The sequence below is a fragment of the Sus scrofa genome, chromosome 13 (genome assembly GCF_000003025.6).
Source record: "Sus scrofa isolate TJ Tabasco breed Duroc chromosome 13, Sscrofa11.1, whole genome shotgun sequence".
Lineage (NCBI taxonomy): Eukaryota > Metazoa > Chordata > Mammalia > Artiodactyla > Suidae > Sus > Sus scrofa.
Genome location: NC_010455.5, coordinates 88,122,242 through 88,145,316, shown reverse-complemented (window position 1 = coordinate 88,145,316; position 23,075 = coordinate 88,122,242). Strand labels below are relative to the sequence as shown.

The following is a 23,075-nucleotide window of genomic DNA, read 5'->3' as shown; positions in this document are numbered from 1 at the left end:
ATTTATTTACATTTATAATTTACAATGATATGAAAAAATTAAAAGTTAAAAACAAATATAATTTATTTATATTTATAATTTACAATTATATGAAAAAATTAACCAAGTGAGCTGCTTCCTGAAATATCAGTGCAGCTGGGTAAACTGATAAACACATCTTTTTCAGTGCCTTCATCATCTTTTAATACAATAAAGATTACTAAGCAGATACCAGGATTTTTATGATGATCTTAATCGGCTTGCTTTTTTCAAGTTTCTCAAATATATGTGCAAAAAAAGTTGTGTAACAACTTTTTCTGCCAAGACTGCTAAACTCTCTGTGGACCACTTGATCAATTGACCATTCTTTTAGAACTACAGTCATAAATTGTGGTTAATATGCCAGCAACAAATAAAAATATATAAAAAGCTTATTCAACTCTTTGGCCAAACTGCCATATATTTTAAACTTAAGTGAGAAAATGTATACAAATTGCACTTAGTGAAATATAATAAGAACTATGAAATAAGTTCATAGAGTTAAGATCATGTATAACACCATTTATATATTTATTTCCAGCTCCATTCTACAGAAGGATTTAAAGAAGTCTACATAAATACCAGTGATACAAAAGGATGATATTAATGGCCAAAGGACTCTGATTGAAGGAAAAATGTGATTAAGATTTTTAAAAGCCTATGAGAAAGGTTAGCATGCAAAAATGCACAGTTAATGTTCCTATCCAGTTAAGAATACTGGTCATGAACTTGGCTCAAATCTCCTGATAGCTAAAACAAAATGATGGCATTATTTATGTGAAAGTATTGTTAATGAATTATTAAATATTCAAATAAGGATGCCAGAAATCTCTCTCTCTCTCTCTCTTATCGAAATCCTGTGGACAGACTTCTTCTCATATACTCCTATAGTAATTGTGCTATTTTTATATTCATTTGTTTATTAATATTACATTCCATATTATAATTAATACATGCCAAATGAACCATTCATCTGTTATCACCCTCTACAGGCTTAATTTGTCAATTTTAAAATTTATTACTCAAGTTTTAAGACATTGTAAGATAAGCAACATGAAGTACATATCTAATAAAAGACTCTATTGATAAAAATTACAGATTTGTGTAGGCTCTAAGAAAGTTATTTAGAGGAAGCCAGACTTTTCATTTTGAATTATTTCCCATTATAAATGATTAGTGATATTTCTCTTCATATATATGAGTATGCAATATTTTCATAGTCTCATAAATATGCTTTAATACTTCTTCGGAATGAATTATAGCAAAACAAAATTCTAAAGAAGATATGATTATTAAACTGATTCTTAACACAGATGAATTTAAAAAACTGTCAGTCAAAAATTTGATTAATTCAAGTGATAATTTTATACTCGGGCCTCCAAAATTACCTGCTTTTTGGCCATATATACTTTGTCATCACTTTTAAGTACAACATTAACAAAAATATTCAGGGAGTGCCTGTCATGGTTCAGTGGTTAACGAATCCGACTAGGAACCATGAGGTTGTGGGTTCGATTCCTGGCCTTGCTCAGTGGGTTAAGGATCTGGCGTTGCCATGAGCTGTGGTGTAGGTTGCAGATGTGGCTCGGATCCCGCATTGCTGTGGCTCTGGCGTAGACCAGCAGTTACGGTTCCGATTCGACCTCTAGCCTGGGAACCTCCATATGCCACAGGAGCGGCCCAAGAAATGGCAAAAAGATGACAAAAAAAAAAAAAAAATATATATATATATATATATATACAGAAAAGTGCTACCAGTAAAAACAGGTAAGAGAAGTACTCACTGACATCCAGTTGTTAATTATTTGGTTGAGCAGAGAATACATAGATACTTAATTATAATAAAACAGAAATAATTGAGTACACTTGATTATCATTTAACTCCTAAGATAGAGGTTCTGCTGATTAGCTCTATCACAAACTAAAAGCAATGGATGCAACACAGTGTCTATATACCTTCCCATTTAAAAGACTCATATGTAAAAACAGAAACATTGAAATTTCGTAGCCAAAGGAATGTGCCTCTGAGTATGGGAAAAACTCTATAGCCAAAGATTGCAAAGAATTATGATATTTAGAAGTTCTGGTGCAAAATCTTACACTAATAATTCTGAAAGCTCCTTTTGCCGATATACCTATCAGCTGTATATATAACTTGTAGCTTTGATAAGATGCATTAAAACATTAATAATTTCACATGTATAAGGTTAAATTCAGAATGTATCCTAATAGGCCCTTATAGGTTATTTTTTTTAATATTAAGAACAAGAAGCAGTATGTTAGTAATTAAGTAAATATTATAGTAAGCATAGCTTATACTTGAAGCTTATCACTCCCCAGGGAACATATATTTAATTTGTGGTCATGATGATAACAACCTAATAAACTTCACATCTTTCAGGAGAGCATTATAAACTTCAAAGAAGACAAAACAAGAATATATGAGTAAAAGTACATCCTTAGCCTTTCATTAGGCAAAATGAGCATGAGTCCTGGCCCAGCATGGCTTCCAAAGTTAGCACTCCCAACTACAAAGCAAATGTATGCAGAGAAATGTACAACAAAAGACATAGCTTTTAAAGCTGCAGTTGAGTTTCCACAAATGTTGCTTACAAAAGCCACCATTCTCTATATTAACAAAAAGTTGTGGATCCGTTCTTCACTAAATCCTCTTTTCTTGCATAATCCACCTTGTGCACTTTAGCTTGAGTGTGTTTTATCTGATCTAATCCTGAGCTCATTCACTCTCAGATAGAAGCAACAGGATTATTTCACACTTAAACGAGGTCCAATCTTTATGTGATTCCTAAGAGGACACCTGGCTGATGCAGAATTTAAGCAAAAGATTAACCAGGTGCTCAAGCCACATAATGATTTCAAATATAATAACAGTTTATGATAAAAAGAATTACTGTCAGACCATATCAAAGATGCATTTTAAAATCCTCATATTAAGGTTTAAACAAGTCTATCATGTAGATATTTTATGCATATAATGTTTACACACCTACTGCATTAGAGTAGTCATTTCTTGAAAAGAATCTACATTCTATTGGGAATTTTATGACTCAAAGAAAGTTTTCACATTTTCATTCATGTCTTTCTTTCATATTCAGGACATACACAGATTAAAATGGGTTGAGTAGGACTAGGCTTTGTGGCTTAGCAAATTACTCCCTGATTTTTTTCTTTTAATGCAGTGGACAAGAAAGCTCAATAGAAAATCATCTAAGCCCCTGTGAAGCTAGAAAACATGGATTAGTATGAAGTCTAGCTTCCACAGCTTGGCCCCACATGACCATTACATTTATACAAACACTCACTCACACACACACACACACGCTATGTACGCGTATATATAATGTTATGTGTAATATATAGTATACATGTATGTATATTAGTATAGGTGTGTATGTTGTGAACATATATATTTTATATTTGTTGAGTGAGTACATACATATGTTTCCTATGGGTCTCAGATGCTGGCTTACCATTGCCAATGTTGTTAAGACTCAAATTCACTTTAAATACAGCTTTCTGATTCCAGAGTCTGTAAGCATCTTAAGTATACAAAAATTAAGTTAAAGCCAGTCGAAGCTATAGAAATACTTTTTTGAGTATAAAAGCTATACAATTGTTATATATTTTTCTATTCGAAATTTGTATAGATATTTTTTAAAAGGAAGAAATTGTCAAAGACACTTAAAAATGGAGGATAATAGCAACAGTGATATATATCTTGTAGAGTACCTCTTCATTTTTATATCTACATCAGAGAAATGGAATGCGAATGATAAGTGGGAATGATTGGAAAGTATAATAGCAATGTTTTGCTGGATATTTTAATAATAAAAATTCATAAATAAAATTAAGCATTCAAATAACTGAAAAGCCAATTCCATGTAGCAATAAAGTGGATCAAAATGCTATCTCTTTGAATGTTACTCACCAAAATCATCTCTCAAATGATTAAAACTTCTTGATCTCCCTGAGGCTCAGTTTCTTTACCTGCAAAATGAAGGAGTTAGATTAACTCTTAATTCCCTTTTATTCTAATGTTATTCTCAAATAAATAAAGATTGTTATATTTTACTGGTGGACAAATACATTCCATATATTTATACTTCCAGTATTTTAGAATGATACATTAATTAATGAATCTCCTAGGAACAAATAAATTTCATAGCAGAGTTAACAGAGGTTTTGAAACAACTTAAAGTAGAAAATTGACCGAACACTGTACATCAGCCTTAATGAAAAAAATAAAAATCATTATAAATGAAAAAAATATTTATATTATTTCTTTCTATATGGTTTTTGTAGACAAAAAAATAAATAGATCCATATAATACTCAATAAACCATTTAAATGATTATTAAAAAAACAACTTAATAAATTTTGATGAGCCAAGTTTTTTGTGATCATTCAGTGCAGTAATTTGATGTCCTCTAAGCTGGTGTGAGTACAGATGTACAGAACATAAATAAGGACAATCACACCTTCAGGAAAAATGTTCAAGTATAGTTATCTTACCAGGTTATAAAATGAAATTATATTACAGGATTTGAAGTGCATACTGTATTACTTATACAAAAATTTTCAAAACTAATTTTGAAAAATTTATCAGAGAAAATGTGAAAACTAAAGGCTAAGTTTACCATGCCAATTATTTAATCACCTTAATCATTCCAATTAAAAAAAAAATCACCGATCTTTTTCTTTGGCAATACATTGGTAACAGTTTACCTTTTGTATAACTTCATCATATTGACACAACAAAGAAGATACATATCAAAAATAGGATAAATATGGGAGTTCCCATTGTGGCTCAGTGGGTTAATGACCTGATGTCTCCATGAGGATGTGGGTTCAATCTCTGGCCTCGCTCAGTGGGTTAAGAATCCAGCGTTTCTGTGAGCTGTGGTGTAGGTTGCAGATGGCTCGGATCCCATGTTGCTGTGGCTGGCAGATGCAGCTCCAACTCAACCCCTTGCCAGGGAACTTCCATATGCTGCTGGTGCAGCTGTAATAAGAAAAAAAAGAGGATAAATATTTACAAAATTAATCATCTTACTTAAAATGAGTGATGGTTACATTTTCATCAAGCATGGCCACTTGTCATTGGCTGTCATTGGCATTAGTTGGGTCTGGCCTCTTCATTTTATTAATCATTAAGCTAGAAAATATATATTTTAAATAAAATTAAAATTCAAGTACATAACTTATTGCAATGGAGTCAAACTTGGGCATAGATAACTTAGATTTTCATTAGTGAAATGGGGGTGGAATAAAAATGAATTTTAGGTGTATAGAAGGGAGCACTAAAATATGAAATGAACTTAGAATGACATTTTAAAAATGTATAGAGGCTGGGGAAGAAGAGTTGCTTATATTGTCTAAAGATACATCAGTGAAACATAATTGGTTAGAATATAATAGGAAAAATAAGTTCTCCCAATACAGAAGGCACTCTGTGTATACACTTAATCATGTCACTGTCTCCTGGTAGATATTATGTTAATAATAGCTAAACATTTGTTTGCTGATTATTACTAGTTTGATACAGTACAAACATTTTGCACATATTATCTTATTAATTCCCAGACCTCCTTAAAGAGGAATTAAAGTATTATTCTCCCTTTTTTACAGATGAAGAAACTCAGAATGAATGAAGCTAAATATCTTGCCTCATGGTAAGTGTAGATCCTTTTTACACTTCATTCATCAAACTATGCAGCATTTCCAGGGAACACTGTTGCAGTTTTCCTGTAGGCTAAGAAGATCTCTTCCAATCTACACAAAGCTACTTGAGTCCATAAAAAGTTACTTTTGCCAAAGCTACTGTCAGTTTACCAGAAGCAGTGGTAGACTTCTATTAACATTTAGTTCGTTAAACTACCCATAAAATACCTCCTCTAATTTTGTTCATACCTTTGTTTCATTTCATTATTTTATTAATAACATAGAATAACAAAATAAAATAAACAAAAATTACCCAACACAACAAAAAGGTTATGTTTTATAACAGTTGCCAGATAAAATATAGGATGATCAGTTAAATTTCAATTTCAGATAAACATAAAGACTTTAACTGGATGTTCTGTTTTTATTTGTAAAATATAGAAAACAGTTTTTATGTTTAGATTTTTATGTTTAGTTTTTTATGTATTAGTTTCCTATTGCTACTGTAATAAATTACGACTAATTTAGTGCCTTAAGACAACACAAATTTATTCTTTCATAGTTCTGGAGGTCAGAAGTCTAAAACTAAGGTATTGGCAGAGCCATGTTCCTCTGGAGGCTTCAGGGGATGGTCCATTTCCTTGCCTTTTCTAGCTTCTGAAGGTTGCCCATTTTTCTTGTCTTGTGGCTCCTTCCTCCAAGTCCTCCCGGTCCTTTCATATCCTCTACATACCATCTTTCTCTCTTCTCTGAACTCCTGCCTCCCTCTTAAGATAAAGTTGAGCCCAGCTGAATAATCCAAAGATTGGAGGGTAATTCTTCTATTATAAGATCCTTAATTTAATTACATCTGCAAATTTCCTTTTGAATGTAAGGTAACATATTCACAGGTTCTGGAATTTATGATGATGAGGGGCATTCAAGTTTAAGTTATTTCTGAAACTTGCTAAAATACTTCATCTGTTTCCAAACTAACTATTGTTTCTTGTATCCCATTGCTGCTTCTGAGGTTACTTTTTTCTTTTGTGGAATTGGATGTTTTACTAGGTCTTTCATTAAGGTTTTATGGGTGGTCAAGTCTCTTAGTCTATGTGTACTAGAAAATGTGTTTTCATTGCTGCCTATTCCCTCATACTTTGTGTTTGACCATGCTATCTATGATTTACTCTAGGGAGCTATGCCTGCCTCAGCCCCTCTTAGGATGGGATGTGATTCAGACCTGATCAGTCAGACTATTGTACTTTCCTGATTAGGCAGGTGTTCTATCAGTACCAAAAAGTTGCTATGATATTTTCATGGGATTATTGAAGGAGATCCATCCTTGAGGGATCTAAACCAAAGATGGCTACCATCTTGAAAAGAGAAACTATCTAATAAAACTCTAGAGAGCAGGAATGAGAGATGGAAAGAAACATTGCTTGTGCTCCTAGATTAAGCTACTTGTGAAGCCAAATCTTTCCCGAGACTTTTCAATTAGGAGAATCAATAAATTTTCCTCTTTGTTTAAGCAGTTTGCCTAAGTTTCTGGTCACTTGAAATAGAAAGAAACCAATAAACACATTAAAATAATTATTATGCTGATATATTTTGTAATATTTTATAACAACCATGTGTTCACTTTAAGTGAGGGAAAATATTAAAATTTGGAGACCCATAACATTGATTTATCTCCCTGGCATGGCCACAGAAGAAATACTGTTAAGTTCTAATGAACAAAAGAAAATTTTAAAAAATGGAAAGCATCAAGCTTCCTTTAGGCAATAACTCCTAGCTCATCATGATCATATTTGCCAATTTGGCCTCCATTTGCCCCAGCCTTATTTTATAACCTACTCCTTTGAGTTTCTTCAACCACAGCAGTGACAACACTGAATCCTTAATCCTTTGTCCACTTGGGAACTCTGTTGTCTAGTAATTTTGACTGCCAAAAGTTGATCCTTTAGGGAAGATCATGGTAACAATGGTCCTTGAGGTTCCAGATTTTAATTTGAACCATTTGCTTCTGCCCTCTATACTAGAAAATGCTTTATGCTACATTAAAAAAGTCTTTGGTTTACATTTTGTTTCCTTGAATATCTTAAATATATTACTCCATTGACTGTGGGTTTAAAGAGTTGCTGTAAAAAGTTCTGATAGCAATTTAATGTTATTTCACCTCTAAGTCACATAATTATTTTGCCTAAATGCCTACAGGATATTTTCTTTTCTCTGAAGTCTGAAATCTTAGAGTTCATTTTGATGTTGGCCTTTCTGGACTGATATTGGCAGGTACAAAATGTACTCTTTCAATATGTAGTTTCAAATCTGTGTGTTTATTTCTAGAAAAATGTATTGTGTTAGTTCTTAATAGTGCTTCTGTTTCCTTGCTGTGGTTTGTTCCTCAGGGATTCCAATATTTACCTTACCTCTATTTTGCCTATCTTCATGATTTGTCTCTTTCTTTCAAAATTGTTTTAGTCTGCATCTTCATTTCCTTTCGATGTCTAACATTTTCCTTTTTTGAACATTTTAATTATCTGGAGGCATGATATACTTTTGGTTACTGTTTTATTTCAAATAGCTTATTCTTAATTTCTAAAATAAATTTCTTCTCATATTTAAAATTTTCCACTTACTTATATCAGTGATTTCTGAATTTTTCTAATTCATGTTTAGATTGTTCTTTCATGTCTTGATTCATTTTCTGAATGTCTTTTAGTTTATTGTTGTTAAGTATGCCAATACAGCATGCTTTCCTTGTCTTTAGGAATGTTTTGCTACTCTTTTTCACTCTTTTTATTGTAACTTTGTGTGATATATTACCTTGATATGCTTCTGTTGCCTATTTTTATTTTTATTTCCAGAATGAGATTTGGTGCAAATAGTTAGGTAACTTCAAGAGTTCCATATGATGTAAACTAAAATACATGAAAATAAATAGAAGTACTTAAGACGTATAAACAAGGTGGTATGCATTAAATACAAGTGGGTGGTTGCTTGTGGAAAGAAGGAGAATAGGAATGGAGGCAGAAATAAGGAGAATGAAAACATGAGTAAGACAAGAACAAGGCTTCGTGTGGACAAAAAAATGATCTTTTATGAAGTGAGGAATATCATTATTTTCATCTTCTGCACATGAGGTCCCCTCCATGACAAAAGGTTTATGGAAAGAATGTAATTCTACCACTTAGAGAGAAACACTGAGAATATTTTGAAATATTAAGAAAAAATTTGTGTGTGTGTATTCTTCAATGTTCATACTTTGGGTCTCTGTAGCATGTGAAACCCGCAATTCTAATTACTCTATATAGCTCATGTGTTCTCATTTGGCATTACCTTATTTTGGAGTTTTGAAATTCAGGTTTATGTTATCATTTTGTGTCAAGAATAATTTTCTTATGAATTTTAACTTACTTTGAAGGAAGATGTAATAGTTTTGAACACACGTCATTATGGTGTGTTTTCATTGCCTTTCGGAAAATTTTCATTTTTCTGCTACTCCTTTTCATTTTTCTTACTGTAACATTTTATGGTTATTTGACCTTGCTACATTTCTGTTGCTTATTTTTATGTGAATTTATTTTATCTGTATTTTTAGAATGAAGCTTGGTGCACATATCTTGCTGACTTCAAAGAACACTCCATTGATGTAAACTAAAAATGCCTTTTGAAGTATACCTTAAAAACCATGATTAATAATAACTGTATAGACACTTTTTGTATGTTGGTACAATAATTTATTTAACATTTGTTATTTAAAATTTATGTCATAAAAATTCATGATTAACTCCATTTTTTGCTATTATATATAAGGCTGTGACTGGCATTTTTGTACATGGATATTGGTCCAAGTAACTAATTAGTGCTTCAGGATGCATTTGTAGAAACTGAATTATAGTTTATAGACCATGTAAATCCACATTACTAGTTAAAAGGGTAAAAGTTTATAAAAATATTAGAAGGTATGAAAAAGTTTATTTCACCAGTCATCAATAATTTGTCAATTTGTTAGGTTAAAATTGTATCTTCATTTTAATAAAGATTTCTCTGATGAAGAAAGAAGTTGAATTTAATCATATTTTATTTGTGTTTTGAATGTCTTCTAGCTGGAATTATCTTTTTTAAAAAATTATTTTTTAAGTTATTTTTCACCCTCAGAGCACCCCAAATGTTTTCAGTCTTCCTATCTCACTTAATGGCACTTCCACCCATCCAAGTCCTATGCAATGAACCCATGACTCTTCCTTTTTTTTCGGCTGCATCCATGGCATGCAGAACTTCCCCACATGTTCATTGTAGCTCTATTCACAATAGCCAAGACATGGAAACAACCCGAATGTCCACTGACAGATGATTGGACTAGGAAGATGTGGTATATATACACAATGGAATACTACTCAGCCATAAAAAAGAACAGAATAATGCCATTTGCAGCAGCATGGATGGAACTAGAGACCCTCATACTGAGTGAAGTAAGTCAGAAAGAGAAAGACAACTACCACATGATATCACTTATATCTGGAATCTAATATAAGGCACAAATGAACCTTTCCACAGAAAAGAAAATCGTGGACATGGAGAACAGACTTGGGGTTGCCAAGGGGGAGGGGAAGGGAGTGGGGTGGTTGGGGAGCTTGGGGTTATTGCCTTTGGAATGGATTAGCAATGAGATCCTGCTGTGTCGCCCTGGGAACTATGTCTGGTCACCCATGATGGAGCATAATAATGTGAGAAAAAAGAATGTATACATGTATGTGTAACTGGGTCACCATGCTGTACAGTAGGGAAAAAAATTGTATTGGGGAAATAACTATTAAAAAATAATAAAATAAATAAATGAGTTCCCAGTGCCAAGGATCCAATCCATGACGCAGCAGCGACTCCAGCCACTGCAGTGACAGTGCCAGATCCTTAACCTGCTGTGTTGCAAGAGAACTCCCCATGACTCTTCTTTGATTCCCACTGTCCATTGTCATTTACATTTAATCCTTTCCCAAGTTCTCTAGGTTATATCTCAAAAAAAAAAAAAAAATCTAAGCTGAAATCTGCCCACTTGTCTCCATCTCCACTGTTGCCATTTTAATCTAAGCTACCTGGTCTCTGAGTTTCTATGCCCCCTCTATCCATTCTCCATACTGCAGACACAGAGATGTTAGACAAATACAGTTTGAATTTAGTTCTTTATGCATAGAAAGCCTCTCCAAAACACAAGGTATTCTACTAGCTCTTTTATGACATCCTTATTGGATTCTAATAGATTGTGTTTTCATCATTATTCTTTTCTTGAAGTATAAAAATTCTGGTTTGGTATTTTTCCTTTAATATAAGAATTAACCTCTTGTAAATTTCCTGGTGAAAAAGCCTTTTTAAATTTTTATTATAACTAATTGAGAACTTATTGCATTGTGGTCTGATAAAGTTTGTTTTTCTGTTTGTAAGTTATTTGTAAACTAATATCAACTAATTTTAATAGACATTTATGCATACTTGAAAACAAGGTATATTTTGTGCTATCAGGATAAAGCACTTATTATATATATATGTAGACTCTATCTTATGGTTTTCTGGTCTTCTATGTCCTTACTAACATTTTGTTCTCTTGATTTATCTAGATCTGAGCAAGGTGTGCTAAAGTTTCCTATTTTTAATATGTGTCTGTTTCTCCTTTCATCTCCTAACGTTTCTGCTCTATGAAAGCTCTACTGGTATTTGGTGAATAGATATTAATATCTTCATTGTGAAGATAGCCTTTAGCATTACAGAGTGTCCTACTTTGTATTGTTGAATTCTTCTGGCCTGAATTCTACCTTGTTTTAGATCAAGATCATGGCCCCTGCTTTCTTCTTACTTGCCTTTACTTGATATATTTTTGCTCATGCTTTTATCTTTAGTCTTTTCAATTCACTTTATTTTAGGTGAGTCTTTTGCATAGAGCATAAAGTTGAATTTTGCTTTCTTAGTCAATCTGAAAATCTTTTTCTTATATTATGTAAGTTAAGCCCACTAATAGATTTTGATGCAATTAATAGAGTTGGTCTCAGTTTGATAATAGAGAATTATGTTTTATAATGTCTATGTACATGTATATTCTATATATTAGCAATTTGATTTGCTATCTTTCCTCTTATTATTTCTGTTGCTATTTGTGAAGGTCTGGACTCTTTTTCTCATGTTTAGCTTTACATGAATACCACCCTCTAATACTTTTAATCACAACTTTTGTTCTGAAATTATTTGTTTCTTTCTACTAATGTCAGGAGGTACCTACTTCTTTTCCTCTCTTCCTCTTTAATGTAATCTTAGTGGTGATGTTTGTTTGGCAAAATACACTCAAGCTTCAAGTTCTTCATTTATGAATTTTAAATATTTTTTATCCCTAATACTAGTTGGTCAGTCAGCAGGTTAGTTCTACTCTCCAATTAATATGTTCTTCTCCTTTAACTTTTCAATTGGTTGCATTATTTCTTCAACATCACAGCCTGTAATATGCACACAGCATTTGGCATTTTTATCTATATCTTTTAGGTTTTAAATGCTTACTGCCATATCCCCACACCTTATGAAGTGGTTTCTCCAGATATTATGTTTTTCTGAAGCTCTTTCTGTAGGAGATTCCTCAGGAAATGTTTATCAGAATAAATTATTTCAGATATTGCATATTTATGACTATTTGTAGCCCTTGTACTAAAAGGATATTTGGCTGGGTATAAAAATTTTGGCTCTTATTTCCTTTTTTTGCATACTTAAACTATAATTTTCATTGTTTTGTAAAAATATTGCTGCTGAGGAATTTGGTGCTCAGTTTCTTTCCCTTATTTGTTGCTTGACTTGTATGTGTTTGCTGGGGGTGGGTGGGTGTGGAGGTTGGGGTGTGTGTCTGGATTTCCAAAGGTAATTTTTCCTTATCTTTTAAGTCTAATAGCTTTGCTATGCTGTGTTTTGGTATTGATTGCACTAGTTCTGAATGGAGCAGGAACCTATGGCGCTTCCCCCCATGACCTTTTGTCTGTAGAAAAATTTTAGCCAAAAATAAATTGAATCGAGGAAGTGAGAAAATGCAGAAACAAAGGGAAACATTCAAATAAGACTACATAATAATAGTTTAGTCATTAAATAAAATTAAGGACTTTTAGTCCCTCCTGAAGAGCTATAGATAATATTCTAAGCCATGACATTTGAGCTGCTTTGTAGATATTGAAACTCCTACCAGGTGGAAGATGTTAACTACATGATGAACAGACTAGACATAACATAAGCCACCACATTTCTGAGAACTAGCCTCGAAGAAATGGGAACAAACCAGCCCTGGAACTGAAGATTAATTGTACTTAAAACAATCAAGATGATGCTAGTAAGACCACTGTATGACCAATTTCAAGATGATTGTCAGAGCTGACTCTGCTGTTTCTGTACATAGACCCCTCCCTCTGCCTGTGAACACCTGAAGCTCCCTTTTAAATGCTCTTTCTCACTGATTGTCAGTAAGGGGAGTCAGCCTTTGGACACGAGTCTGCCCTCTTCTCACAGTTGCCAGCCTTTGGAGTAAAGCAAACGTTCCTTTTCACCAGCAATGGTATTGCCTTTTGAGGAGCAAGCAGCTGGACTCCATTTTGGTAAAAATTAAAAAGACTTTGGCTTGTGCTCTGAAATAGGAAGGGATTACAGAGTTTGGAAAACAAGGAATGTCATGATTTGGCTTATATATCCAAAAGGCTACTCTGGTAACTGTGTTGAGAATTAATGACAAAAGAAGGAAGGTTGGAAATAAGAAGCCCAGTTGGGGAGCTACTTCAGTAATCCAGGTAAGAGGTGATGGTGGCTTGACCAGATGGCAGCAATGAAGTGGAACAAACTAGTCAGTTTATAGGTAGAACAGAATTTTCTGATATATTAGGTATGTAACACAAGACAAAGAATCAGGGATGGCCCTAACATTTTTAGCCTGAGCAACTGGTAGAATGACCAACTTATTCTGGTTTGCTAAGGACTTTCCTACTTTTAGCAATGAAAGTCCTTCATTCTGAAAACTACTTCACCTCTCAGAAAACTGGGATGGGTGATCGTCCTTGCAATGGAATGAAAAGCATTGCCATTCTCTGAAGCTATTAAGTAGCTTTCTATTTTTGTAGGAAGATCAGAGTACAGTTTTGATAAGTTTTATTTATCTAGTAGATCTCTAAGTGGAGATGCTCAGCAACCACTTGCTGAGCAAGTGGTTGGTTTACACATCTGGACTTCAGGAGAGTGCTCTGAGCTGGACATATAAGCTTGAGAGTTCCTGACCTAGAAATAGTGTTTAAAGTACTGAATCTGTACTAGGTTATCAAGAGAATATATGTAGATGGGAAAAACAATATTAAGAAGTTCAAAAAAGCAGAAGGCATAATTCTCCCAGACTTCAGGTAATATTACAAAGCTACAGTAATCAAGACAGTGTGGTACAGGTACCAAAGAAGACACCCAGATCAGTGGAACAGAATAGAGAACCCAGAAATAAACCCAGACACCTACAGTCAATTAATCTTCAACAAAGGAGGCAAGAATATAAAATAGGAAAAAGACAGTCTTTTCAGTAAGTAGTGCATGTAAATCAATGAAACTGGAACACACCCTCACACCATGCACAAAAATAAACTCAAAATGACTTAAATACTTAAACATAAGACATGACACCATAAAACTCCTGGAAGAGAACATAGGCAAAACATTTTCCAACATCAATCTTACAAATGTTTTCTCAGGTAAGTCTCCAAAGGCAATGGTAATAAAAGCAAAAGTAACCAATGTGACCTAATCAAACTGACAAGCTTTTGCACAACAAAGGAAATCATAAAAAGAAAACAAAAAGATAACTTACAGAATGGGATAAAATAATTTTGAATGATGCAACTGACAAGGGCTTAATCTCTAAAATATGCAAATGACTTATACAACTCAACAGCAAAAAAGCCAACAACTCAATTGAAAAAATGGGCAAAAGGCCTAAATAGATATTTCTCCAAAGAAGATATACAGATGGCCAACAAGCACATGACAAAATGTTCAACATCACTGATTATTAGAGAAATGCAAATCAAAACCTCTGTGAGGTACCACCTCACACCAGTCAGAATGGCCATCATTAATAAGTCCACAAATAACAAATGCTGGAGAGGGTATGGAGAAAAGGGAATCCTCCTGCACTTGGTGGGACTGTAAGCTGGTAGAACCACTATGGAAAACCATATGGAGGTACCTTAGAAAATTATATATAGAACTACAATATGACCCAGCAATCCTACTCTTGGCCATATACCTGGACAAAACTTTCCTTGAAAAAGACACATGCACCACTATGTCCATTGTAGCACTATTCACAATAGTCAAGACATGGAAACAACCTAAATGCCCAGTGACAGATGAATGGATTAAGAAGATGTGGTATATATACACAATGGAATACTACTTGGCCATAAAAAAGAACAGAATAATGCCATTTGCATCAACATGATGGAACTAGAGACCCTCATACTGAGTGAAGTAAGTCAGAAAGAGAAAGACAAATACCATATGATATCACTTATATCTGGAATCTAATATAAGGCACAAATGAACCTTTCCACAGAAAAGAAAATCATGGACATGGAGAACAGTCTTGGGGTTGCCAAGGGGGACGGGGTGGGAGTGGGGTGGACTGGGAATTTGGGGTTAAAAGATGCAAATTATTGCCTTTGGAATGGATTAGCAATGAGATGCTGCTGTATGGCACTGGGAACTATATATTGTCACTTATGATGGAGCATGATAATGTAAGAAAAAAGAATGTATATGTATATGTGTAACTGGATAACCTTGCTATATAGTAGAAAATTGACAGAACACTGTAAACAAACTATAATGGGAGAAATAAAAATCATTTAATAAAAAAAAAGTTGTTCAGTAAAAGGAGTTCTGATTGTGGCTCAGTGGTTAATGAAGCCAACTAGTGTCCATGAGGACTAGGGTTCTGTCCCTGGCCTCACTCAGTTCGATCCCTGGCCTCACAGCATTGATGTGAGCTCTGGTGTATGTTGCAGATGTGGCTCAGATCTGGCATTGCTGTGGCTGTGGCGTAGGCCAGGGTCTACAGCTCTGATTCAACCCTGAGCTTGGGAACCTCCATATGCCATGGGTGCAGCCCTAAAAAAGACAAAAGAAAAAAAAATAAAAAGAAGTTCAGAGAATAAAGTAACTGGGTGAAAGAAGATTGAAAGGGAGTGAGCTTGAAGTTAGGATGAGACCAGAAAGTGCAGTGTTATAAAAGTAAAGTGAAAAAGGCATATCAAAGAGGTGGATGATCATTGGCTGAATTCAATGTAGGATCCATTAAGAAGAGGACTAAGAGCATGACTACTGAATTTAGTAATGTGGAGATGAGATTGAAACGATAAGTTTTAGAGTTTTGATGGTGTGGTGGGTACAAGAACGTAATTGGAAAGGGTTAAGGGGAATGAGAGGAAAGGAATTGAGAACTGCAGCTATGCACCATTATTTCAAGGAGATTCACAGGAAAGTTTCAGAGAATTGAAAAGGCTGCTGGAAGGAAATTTAGCTTCAAAAAGAATTTTTTTTTTTTGCTTTTTTAGGGCCCCACCTGCAATGTATGGAAGTTCCCATTCTAGGGGTTGAATCAGAGCTACAGCTGCTGTCTATGCAACAGCCACAGCAATGCCAGATTTGAGCTGCACCTGTGACCTACATCATAGCTCACAGCAGCCATGCCGGATCCCCAACCTACCGAGCAAAGCCAGGGATCAAACCTGCATCCTCATGAATACTAGTCAGATTCGTTTCTGCTGTGCCACAATGGGAACTGCCTCCAAAATATTTTTTAAATGGGAGAGATGATAGCATGTTTGCATGCTCCTGGTAGTGACTCAGTAGAGAGAGAGAAATTGATTGCACAAAGGAGAGGAACTGTCAGAAGTGTTTGTCTTAACTATGTAAAAAGGAATGGATTCCACAACCAAACCACTTATGGACAAATACAGACTTCAAAACCAGAAAAAATCAAATGGCCCTAAACAGGAAGGAGTTTGTCCAAAATAATAATTACAGAAGTTTGTGCTAAGATCTCTCTAAATGAAGAGAAATCTATTGCTATGCTTGGACAATACCAAATTATTTAATGTACACAATGACCAAAGGTATTGCATCATCTTTAATCTCCAGAAAATATTTGCATGCCATATACTAAAGTAGACGAAGGCACTAAATGTTTATTTTAGAAAGGTTTCTAACCAATGAGCATTGAAATGAAAATCTATTTCAGGGTAATTCTTAATCAACCAGAAAAATTTATGAACTTGATATCTTCTTTTTCAGAACTACTATACTTTGTTTTCAATTAAGCTTATTATAACATTTCTGTATTCAAATTGAATGCATCTCCAGGTGCAGTATTCAGAACCTTCTTGGAACTCCTGGTTTCATGATCTACAAGGATTCTACTAGATTAAAAAGACAAATGTATTACTTTTCCTTTGTTACTTATCCTCTCTTCTTGGGTTCTATTCACTAAACTACCAATCCACTTGGATATTAAGCTCAGAGTCTGGGTGTTTTCTTGGGTATAAAGTTTTTTTATTTTGGAACCTACTTTGATAACTTCACCTAAATGGAGAGTGTCTCTATCAGCAAAAGAAAGGCAGGTAAAAATCAGACCAGTTAACAATAGTTGTATAAGAGGCGTCAGTTTACACTAACTAAATGAAACAAGTTTGCTTTGTTACTATAACACTGTGCAGCATTGCTCCCTAAACTTAGGTAATATCTTATACACGATGACACTATTGTGTTTTGCCATAATAATGCCTTTAATACAGCTGAAGAGTTTCTGAGCAAGATTTTCCAGCTGTCAGATAAAAGGTATGAACTTTCATTTCTGGTTACTTCTTTTAGTCATAATTCCTATATTATTTTATATCAATTAATATAGTTAATTACTATTTATAATATAAATGTTAATTACTATTTATATCATTTTATACTATTATTGCTATCAAAATAATTATTAAAATTCTTTAGGCCATAATCTAAAATACAGGTAAATAAACATAAGAGCCCCAAATAATTTATGTTATATGAAAAGTCTAAATACATTATTATTTTACTGGAATATGTAAAGTTTTACAATCCATTTAAGGTGCTTGAATCTGCCTTTTCATACTGAATACAATGAATTTAATGAATTCAGCCATAAGTATTTCTGGATTTAAAAGGTAATCAGGAATGTTTAAAACAGGCAGCAAAGCCAGCATGTGTTTCTCTCTCTTCTCTCAAAAACATACCAAAAGGAATAAAAAGAACTAAAGATAGAGTATATCTATCCTTAATAAAATTGAAAAGAACACATACACACACACTTAGAAGCAAATTGAAAGAGGACATAGAGTGTCAATACACATACTTTTTGTTTTTAGTCTCTAAGGATGATGACATCTGGCAAAGGGACAGAAGTGAGCCAGGAGGGAAGTCGAAAGATGCTGTGCGCCATCATGCCCAGAACTACCCCCACCAGGAATGAGCAGTGCACACTCAGAAGGAAGAATTCTTTCCCCACTCTCTCACAGCTTGTCTATCACAAATGTACAAATGTAAATCCATTAACACAAAAAGGGTACTCTCACACAGAGAATTCAGCTCTCAGCACTGGCACCATACTAAATATCGACTCTCGGGACTAATGCTATTCTGACCTTGGGAGAAGCTCTTGTCTTAGCTCCTGATTGGCTGCATCTAAACACCTTGATGGACTCTAGGTTCTGCCATAAATGATGGTGCTGCTTCACAGTTCAAGGAGAATATTCACAGCTCAAGCACCAAGGGAAGGAAAAGAGACTAACTTGTAAAATCTTCCATCTCAGACACTGTGAATGTAATATTTCTTGTACAATGAAGATTTGTTTTCCAACGGTGCCAACCATAAATTTTCTTGCTTTTCCTCACTTTTTTCTTGCTTCCAGAAGTACTCACACACTAGTTGTGGGGGCTGAGGAATGTTTTACAACATTGGACAGTTCATATTCTTCTTATAGTTGTCCAAATGCAGGTCTAGATTTAATGTACTTGAACCTAAATACAGATCCCTGGCATTGGCAGCTACATGGAAACCAAACCCTAGAATTATGAGTAGCTTTAATTTAAAAAAATTTACTAAATTTTAATTTCTATAGAGAGTGGTTGCAGGTCATACTAGATCAATGTTTCATCTCCTTTGAAAGGACTTGGAAAAAATTGAGCAACATACTGTTATTTTCAATCTTCTTTAAAATATTCCAGCATTGGAGTATTTGAAAGAACTGCACAATTTTAGACTTTAAGGGATGGTGAAAGTACAATATAAAAAGAGCAGTTTGGAGAAAACATAAAATATTTTAATTTTATCATAAAATGAGTTACATAACTCTTGTAATGGGCTTATTACAAAGCTCAAATATGGTGCATTAGTTTGCTAGAGCTGCCATAGCAAAGTATCACAAACTGGGTGGCTTAAACAACAGAAACTTATTGCTTTGTAGTTTTGGAGTCTGCAAGTCCGAGATCAAGGTGTTAAAAGGGTTGGTTTCTTCCAAGTGCCATGAGGAAGAATGTTCCATTCCCCTTTCCTAGTTATGGTCATTTGTTGGCAATCTTTGTCCTTCCTTGGCTTGTAGATGTATCACCCTGATTTCTGCCTTCATCTTCATGTAGCGTTCTGCGTCTAGATTTTTCTAGTTTTATAAGGACATTAGTCATATTGGATTAGGGTCCCACCCTAATGCAGTGTGACCACATCTTAACTAATTACATTGGCATGGACCCTATTTTCAAACAAGGTAGCATTCTGAGGTACTAGGGTTAGATCTTGAACAAATAAATTTGGGGAGGATATGATTCAACCTAAAACACATGGTGTACAAAAATAGCAGATGAGTAGTTTTCAAAATGAAAATAATGAGAAATAGGGACTGCAATGCATAAATAAATGTTGTTTAATTTAATATTACGTCTGTTACGTGAAACATCTGTTAGGTTTATTGATTTTGCTAAAATAGAGGGAATACAAATAAATGTCATGAAAAAATATATAAGAATTTATTAACTATGTGCAGCTTTATTTTATTACTCATTTAGACCTTGCTCATTGCTGACTCATCACCAGAACATCTAGATATGGACAATAAATCCAATTATTCAGACTTTACTCAGAACTACTGAGAAAGGGATAGGAGTTATTTCAGTGAGATTTTACTATGAGGGAGGGAGATTGAGCTCAACCCCCCAACACAGGATGGACAAATGGAAATATATGGCCAAGGAACAGGGTGGTGGTGGAACAGTGGGGGGAAAATTACTAAGGGGGGACATCTGGGGTAAGGGAGGTTCTAGCTGAACTGGTCTACATGCCATGGTGATCAGAAATTACTTGGGGGATGGCAGAGGATGAAGAACCTGATGAGATATTGTAGGTGATCAGATGTCAGGGTGGGGATTCTGGTTCTTGCCAAAACTAGATTTCACAAAGGAGGCACAGACGGGCCTTGATGTTTCCCAAAACTGATTAAAGTTTGGTCAGGCACAAAAATATTTGTCATTGTACTTATCAATGTACAATGATAGGAATATATTTAATCATCAGTTGTTTTATCATTTTAAATAAAAACTGTAGATGGCTGTGGGCCTCCATTCATGCTCTTTCTTTGGGCCCCACAAATATTAGAAACAGGCCTGCTTACTCTATTTTGAAAAGTGACAAAGCAGAGTCTTCAGAAAATATATCAACAAAGCTGTTTTATTTTCCTGGCCAAATTCCTGATGAAACTTTTTTTTTTTTTTGGTCTGTACAGTGTCATGCAGAAGTTTGGGCCAGGAATCAAACCTGTGCCACAGCAGTAACCTGAGCCACAGCAGGGACAATGTCAGATCCTTAACCTGCCGAGTCACAAAGGAAGTTCTAATGAAGACATTCTTGAGGCAACTTTTCATCACTGACCAAAACTGACCTAGAGTACTAAATAGATCCAAATATATGGCAACCCTAATATAAAGTAACTCCAATGAAGAGGTCCAAAAATTTCTTGCCAACTTGATTTCAAATACTTTTAGAGATATGAACAAAATAATCAAATGTCTACTTTAAAATTAATACCCTAGTATACTCAGGTACATGAATATATACATACATTATAAATAGATGTTAATTTTTAAATATTTTTAAAAGTCTCAACTTGTGAAATAATTGTTTTCAAACTTTTCACATAATTATATCCTTATCATTAGAGCTACTCTTGAGTCACCTGTTTTTTTCACAGCATATCATCTTTAATTCCATAAAAGCTTTTAAGATACAAATGTTTTCAATGCATCTAAGATATTACCAGTAAAAAACTTTGTTCTAGACACAAGAACCCATTGATACCATTAGGATATTTACTATTTCTCATTCTTTTTACGTATAAGTTTATATCTATAATTTCCAAAAGTAACTACCCTACTGTTTTCTTCCCTTTTTCTTGTATTGCTATATTAAGACTTACTTACAAGTGTTAAAAGATTTGTTTATAAAGACAGTACACATTTGTCATTCTACCAGGAAATAATTGCTGAAAGCTGTGTGTGAGGTCATTCTAGCATTGACTAAAGTTGTTTTACTCTAAGATCTTCCCTCAAAACAATTTTTTTTGGGGTTAAATGATAAATTATTGAGCTATATCCACTAAAAGAGAAGGTTTAAGAGAGTTCATATATAAAGAAATATCAATTATACTGAGGGATATTTTTGTGAAAACAAAAACTGCATTTATATGCAGGTAGATTAAATAGTAAACAAAAGAGCTGGAACCACAGTCTTCCACTCACCACTTCTAATCAGGCTGAGGTGTTTCTATGAGTGTGAAATGACTCAGATTAGGAAGACTCCCACCTCAAAACAGGGGCAGATGAAATCCATGGCCAAGGACTGTAGGAGAGTGATGGGAATGCATATTCTGCTCAAGCTGTCTCACTTCAACTTCCTTCAGTACATGTGATTTTAAACTGAGCACAAGTAATATACTGCATCCAGTCCTCCTGCTAAAGGTCTAATAATTAACTGGATTACCTGGGATAGTTCAAGGCAGGTCCACTCATAGGAATCCTGACCTGAGCTCCTCAGCTGAATACTGAGCTCCACCACAGCCATGATAAGAAGCTTGAAATAAAACACCAATGGAACTAGTGGAAAAAATCACCCAAGGGGAGAAAAGCAATGCCACATGTGAAAGAAAAGTGAAGATATTTTGGAACACTTACTCAAAAAATAAAAGTTTGGTCAGTCAAAAAAAGGTTTGTCAGTATACTTGTCAATGTTCAATGACATTTTTTTAAAAAGTGCCCCTGGACCTTAGAAATTTGGAAAAATGGGCTCTATGAATAATAAAATTGGTAAATAATAATACTTCTGCCTTGTCTTTCCTAGGTTTATAGGTTCTATTATTGAATGACTTCTGAAACATATTTTAAATAATAGTGATATTTTATCAGTTTGTATTGGGATTATCTTTAGCGTTTTTCTGTTAAGTTAAATGCAGAGCACATATAACAGTACCTCAAAAAAGACAGGTAAAAATATAATAGGAAAATATGAAAAATAAAAGAATTGTGTGCAGTATTAATATCAGATAATATTTAATATTGAAACACTTAGTTGAAACATGGAGAAGTTTTTATTAATATAGGCCATAAGAAATTTAATTTTATTAACATTTGTTCCAATATTAATATCATATCATCAATGTAATCAATATTATTGAAAGAAAATGTTCTAAATGTAAAAAATTCAATTATAGCCTGATGACTGACCTCAAAAGGTAGTATAATTTCACAAAGGGTGATATTTTCTCCTTTGTTTAGGAAAATGGTACAATTTCACCATCTCATCACTTTTCTAGACCAGTGCAGAATAAGATTTTAAGTGTGCAAACCCAATATGTGTTTATTTATTTATTAGTGTATAGATGTGATGTGCTATTAATGTACTATTTGATTGTTTTTATTGTTTTCATTTTTATTTTTTTTTACATTTATAGTTGTACAACGATCATCACAACCCAATTTTACAACATTTCCTTCCCCAAATCCCACCCTCAACTGGTCTCCTTTGGAAACCATAAGTTTTTCAAAATCTATGAGTCAGTATCTGCTCTGCAAAGAAGTTCATTGTATCCTTTTTTTAGATTTCACATATAAGTGATAGCATATGACATTGGTGTCTCACTGTCTGACTAACTTCACTTAGCATGATAATTTCTATGTCCATCCATGTTCCCACAAATGCCATTATTTCTTTCCTTTTTATGGCTGAGTAATATTCCATTGTGTATATGTACCACATCTTTATTCACTCCTCTGTCAAAGGA

General features: G+C 34.0%; 2 long non-coding RNA genes across 5 annotated transcripts in view; one reads left to right on the top strand and one right to left on the bottom strand.

Annotated features, from left to right (window-relative positions):
* LOC106505379 overlaps positions 1-10,002 on the top strand; it is a 135,883-nt gene extending 125,881 nt beyond the window's left edge. For all 3 annotated transcript variants that reach the window (XR_002337722.1, XR_002337723.1, XR_001299740.2), the window contains 3 exons: positions 5,668-5,711; positions 7,894-7,968; positions 9,278-10,002. This is a non-coding gene — a long non-coding RNA (uncharacterized LOC106505379). The remainder of the gene's footprint in view (positions 1-5,667; positions 5,712-7,893; positions 7,969-9,277) is intronic.
* Positions 1-23,075, bottom strand: part of LOC106505376 — a 464,045-nt gene that overhangs the window by 73,675 nt on the left and 367,295 nt on the right. For both annotated transcript variants that reach the window (XR_002337720.1, XR_002337721.1), the window contains one exon: positions 3,968-4,026. This is a non-coding gene — a long non-coding RNA (uncharacterized LOC106505376). The remainder of the gene's footprint in view (positions 1-3,967; positions 4,027-23,075) is intronic.